The sequence below is a fragment of the Lactuca sativa genome, chromosome 1 (genome assembly GCF_002870075.4).
Source record: "Lactuca sativa cultivar Salinas chromosome 1, Lsat_Salinas_v11, whole genome shotgun sequence".
NCBI classification, from domain to species: Eukaryota; Viridiplantae; Streptophyta; class Magnoliopsida; order Asterales; family Asteraceae; genus Lactuca; species Lactuca sativa.
This window is the reverse complement of record NC_056623.2, coordinates 226,113,042-226,118,702: the sequence shown is the minus strand read 5'-3', so window position 1 is coordinate 226,118,702 and position 5,661 is coordinate 226,113,042.

Genomic DNA, 5,661 nt, shown 5'->3' with positions numbered 1-5,661 from the left:
AACCGAGTTGCATATCGGGTCGATCTTGCCCATTTGCATTTGGTTGAGATCACTGGCCGATCCCACAGGAGCTATCTTCGGTTTCTTCTTGAAGACTGTGGCGACCTCCTGATCCATTAGGGCAACCTCCATGATGTAGCAGGCTAACATCCTTTTGATATGGTCTATAATGGGACCATATTCGGCTTCATCAGTCAAAAGGATATTATACAGGACAATCCAATCATGAGGATTTAAGTTCGGTAGATCCGCCAGGGAGATAAGATGAGCAGTTCTTGCAGATCCTCGAATGAGCTTGAACCGAATGTTTGTGAACCTCCCTTCGGCGTAAGGCTTCAGTACCCGAACGTTTACAATCTTCTGGGCGCTCCAAGTAAGATATTGAGGACGAGCAGCCGCCAGATAAAAGTCAATGAGCTCCCTGTCAAGCTCAGCGTTCGGATGAGGGACTTCAAAGATGTTAGAGAAGGCGTGGAAGATAAACGATTTCGAGTCAGCGGCATGTCGAACTGCGAGTCGACAGTATTATTGCAGTCGAACGAAATAACCGGCTCGAGCCATAATATGCTGGGAGTTTCTATGGCCTCTTTGATCATTCTCTCCCGAGTCCATGCAGGGAAGAGAGTCTTCCTACTCTCAAGGAGATCGTGGGCTTCCTTTTGCTTGCGTTCGGCTTCTTCAGCCTCTCGCGCCACACGACTGGCATCATCATCAGCATTGCGACTGTTCTTTCGTTTTAACATGTCAGCAATGGTCTCCTTGTCTTCATCTTCATCTTCTTCCTCAGCTATGTGTTTCCCTTTGTCCTTCACACCCGAACCCGAAGCTTGACCAGTCGGAGGTGGTTTGGTTGTGTGAGTAGCTTTGGAGGAAGGAGGTGGTCTATAATGGGACCATATTCGGCTTCATCAGTCAAAAGGATATTATACAGGACAATCCAATCATGAGGATTTTAAGTTCGGTAGATCCGCCAGGGAGATAAGATGAGCAGTTCTTGCAGATCCTCGAATGAGCTTGAACCGAACGTTTGTGAACCTCCCTTCGGCGTAAGGCTTCAGTACCCGAACGTTTACAATCTTCTGGGCGCTCCAAGTAAGATATTGAGGACGAGCAGCCGCCAGATAGAAGTCAATGAGCTCCCTGTCAAGCTTAGCGTTCGGATGAGGGACTTCAAAGATGTTAGAGAAGGCGTGGAAGATAAACGCCTTTCGAGTCAGCGGCATGTCGAACTGCGAGTCGACAGTATTATTGCAGTCGAACGAAATAACCGGCTCGAGCCATAATATGCTGGGAGTTTCTATGGCCTCTTTGATCATTCTCTCCCGAGTCCATGCAGGGAAGAGAGTCTTCCTACTCTCAAGGAGATCGTGGGCTTCCTTTTGCTTGCGTTCGGCTTCTTCAGCCTCTCGCACCACACGACTGGCATCATTATCAACATTGCGACTGTTCTTTCGTTTTAACATGTCAGCAATGGTCTCCTTGTCTTCATCTTCATCTTCTTCCTCAGCTATGTGTTTCCCTTTGTCCTTCACACCCGAACCCGAAGCTTAACCAGTCGGAGGTGGTTTGGTTGTGTGAGTAGCTTTGGAGGAAGGAGGTGGTTTCAATCCGTTCTTCTCATCTCCCCCTTGTTTCGGAATGGACACGAAACTCGGAAGGCCTTCGATTTTGCTTAGAAGGTCCATGGCCGGAGAGAGCTTTTCAGCAAGGGTTCGCCTCACCGAATGGTTTAGAATCGGATCATGTGCTTCGAGGATGTTGGATAAGGCAGCGTGTACATCCAAAACACATGTCTTGATGACCTCCCTTTCGGATCGAAGAGCTTCCAGCTGTTGTTGAGAGTTGGATAGCTGAGTGCTCTTGACCTTTAGGGCGGTTGTTTTGCTCGCCAGAACGTCCATCAATGAATTCTCGGCTGCGAGATCCTCCTGTAGCTTAGCGAGGCGTGCATCGATGGAGGCACGAAGTGCCGAGTTGTCGTCGCTTATGTTTTGGCGAAGGGTAGCGAACGAAGTCAACTCCGTGGAGACGAACTTGGCCAATTGCTGAACAATCGGTTCCAAAGTTGTCTTGGTGGCGTCGGCGCTTTCCTGCAAGGACTTCAACATGACAGAAGCGTCGGAGAATAGTTTATCGACTTTTTCGGTCGCTGCCTCACAGGCTCTGGTTGAGGCGTCAATCGCAGCAGTTGCTGAGGCTACCGAATCATGTTGAGCCCTGGAGAAGGCATCAACAATTTTCTGAAGGGCAGCTTCAGAGAGAGAGAGAGGACTGCTGGTTGGAAGATGAGGCGAGAAGTAGGTCAACCTTCTCGTGGAGCTCCTTTAGATGCCTCTTAGTCACTGGAGCATCATCCTCCTCGTCACTCTGAACCTGAAATGGACTATAGTAGACCGAATCAAAGTTCATGTGCTCACCACTAAGGTAAGGGTTTTCGCCATCAGAGGCATTTTCTGGAGATGGAGGCGTTGGTGAAGCCGGGGGTGTTGTAGTTTTGGTAGGTTCAGGTTGAGTGGGTGTGGGGTTAAATTTGGGTGGTGGTTGATTGTGGGTAGGTTCGGTTGTATGGGTTTCGGTTTGTGGTGGTTCGGTTACGGGTGGGGTTTCGGTTACTGGTGGTGTTTCGGTTGCAGTTGTGAAAATGGGTGGTGGTATAGGGAAAGAGGTTGGTGGAATAGTAGTATTGGGGATTATGGTCGGAATGGAAGTAGGAATGGTTAGAGGAGGTGAAGGAACTGGTGAATTATGAAGTTCCATTTCTGGGGTGGGGGAGCGAGGTGGTGTGTTGCCTCGTTGTGGGGTTTCGCCTCCTTGAGAGCCGTCCGAACCGGAACTTGCGCCCTCAGAATCACTTGAAGAAGAGGGAATTAGGAGCTTGCGCTTCGGTTGTGTCTTCCTCCTCTTCGGCTATGGGGACTGTGCAGCCTTTGTCTGTTTCCTCTTCTTGGGAGAAGGACCCTTAGGAGCTTTGGTCGCTTGCTTCCCTTTTTCAGCCTTTTTGCCCCTGTTCGCCGGTTTGTCAGCATCGTGGATAGACCTGAGCATATCCGGTGTCAGTTCCCTAGGACCAGTTGGCCTGAATTCCTTGATCGTCCGTATCAGTCTGCTGTCAGAGGGCACGTCGCCATACATTGTCTCCAGAATGGAGCCAATAAATGAGAATTTCGAAGCATCCGAGACGATAATCTTCTTGGTATGAAACGTATCGACAGAAGACATCGATGCATCTGCAGCAGTGGGAATATCAAACTTGTCCATTGCCCACTTTGTAATCAAAATCTAGAACCGGGCCAACGACACCTCAGAGTGTCGTGATGATGAAGAAAGGCTCTGGACGAGCTGTTGCCAGAGGACCATCCCAAAGTCCAGATTAACCCCGTTGTAGATGGCATACATGATCGACAAGAAAAGTCGACTAGCCCCGTCAGATCCTGAGCTCCGTTCCGACAAGCCCTTGAAGAGGACTGTGAACATGCCGTTCCATTGTGGCGGCAAGCAAGACTTCTTGAATTTAGCGACGGAGGTGAGAACCTCCGTGTACCCCATGTTGTAAAACATGTTATACAGATACCCAACCGGAATCGTCTCCGGGTTAATTCTCGATGGGTCAACAGCCAACCCTAGCATTGTGCAAAAACGTTGTCGAGAAACTGATGTCTTGTGTTCAGCAATCTCGAAGAATACCCGGTCGACCGCTTTATCGTAATAAGCAGTCGCATAAACCTGCGATAGGGCCACCATGGGAACAGACTCGATCCTGGAGAGAGCGGTGGCTATTTGAGAGTACTTGAGGCACTCGATAATCGGCGACATGTAGGAGTCATACGCCAGAGGGTTGAGATCAATCACCAGACATTGTTGTGGACGGATGGGTAGGATTTGTGAAGTAGCATGGACGGAAGAGGATTCTGCCATTGTTGAAGGTATGGAGAAGAAGATGATGAACAGTGAAGCTTTTTGGGAGTATTTGCTCTTTAGAAAATCCGGAAGCAGTAAAAAGGTAAATGGGATTGTAGACGGGCTTTTATAGTGAGGGATTGGAGAGAGAAAAATCGTTTCATATCTTCTATGGAAATACGAAAAGGTTTCCTCAGTGACAGATGGATGACAGTTGAGGCGTGCGATGATCACGTAGGAGAGAGAGTGTCAGATTCCTAGGATCACGCCGCTCAACAAGCGCCGTTTCAGGGAGAAAACCGTTTCAATTTCTCACGCGCCATTAATTGCCAGAGAGATGACGCTTGGATTTCGCACACGCGTCCACGTTGTCAGTAAAAGTATGGCCGTTTCAAATTCACACGCGCCCACTATTTACCGTCGTTTGAATTTCAATCCGTTTAACTCCCGCCGAGTCAGCAACCTTTCATCTTATCCTTTTAAACGACATCTTTTTAATTGAATACCCACGTGGATTGGTTTTGACCACAGCTTCATAATTAACCACCAAGTAATAATACAGCCTGTAATAAATAGTAACGGAATCTTGGAAAATCAAAGATTTTCGTGCGAAGAGTGTAAAAGAAAAAGAAATAAAGCAACTCTTGTAAGGATTTTCTGTGATGTCAATAATGACACGAAACTGATGATCCCGGGCACGAATCTCTTCCTTCAAGGTCAAGAGAGACCTTAAAGTGTTAATGTGGATTCCCGTTGAATTACGATCAAACACTTATTAATAAATGTTGAAAGGCTTCTTTTAATTAGGCTAAATAAGGGTGGCTTTCGTTTTGATTCAGCTATTCTAATCTTGAAATAAGAAAGAAAGTGAACAAAGTACTTGTGAGACCGGTGTAGTCTGTTGAACTAGTAGGTAGGAATTTTTATTTTAAAGTGGCTTGGATAAATATAAAATCTCAGAAAAAAATAAAAACTGGATCCCAAGGGAAGAAATGTTATGGTGTTTAACAATTTCATAGGAATCAGACAAAAGAGAATTTGAGATTTCATGAGGGTACATTCGTCAATTCTTTGGTGAAAGCTTGAGCAAATTAATTGTTCACCGTCAATTCTTTGGTGTTGAATTTTGGGTTTCACTCAGCTCGTAGTGACACGAAACTAAGATCATAAACACAGATGTTGTGTAACCATAAACCTAAGTGGTAATTTTTGAGAGTCTCAAGGGTTACGATGATGAAACGAATGTAATGGAGATGGTGTAAGAAAACATAGTACCTCTGCAGCGAAAATAAGGACCAAGCAGGAAACTCTTAACTCATGTGAGAAGAGAGTGAGGTAGCTCACGATTAGAATAAATGTGTTAGCCTTATTGGGAAGGCAAGGTTTGTGTATACCAGGTCATGAAGGCTATTATTCAAAATCTTATGAGGCTTGGGACACATACAGCAGCATGCTTCTAGGGACACTTAAGTAATTCATCAATTATATCCCCATAAACGAACGAACACACAAGAAAAAATAAAAGAGAAAAATATTTTTGGTGTTTTTGAGATTTATTAAAAAAAATAAAATTAAAAAAATAAATAAAAGAAGTTAAAAAAAAAATAAGTAAGAAAAAATACGACTTAAAAAAAACTTGGAAAAAAAATATGATAAACCGAACCCGAACGTTCGGTTGGTTTCGGTTGAGAGAAAGTTGAAAAACCGAACCCGAGCGTTCGGTTGGTTTCGGTTCCATAAAATTTTGGAAAACCGAACCCGAGC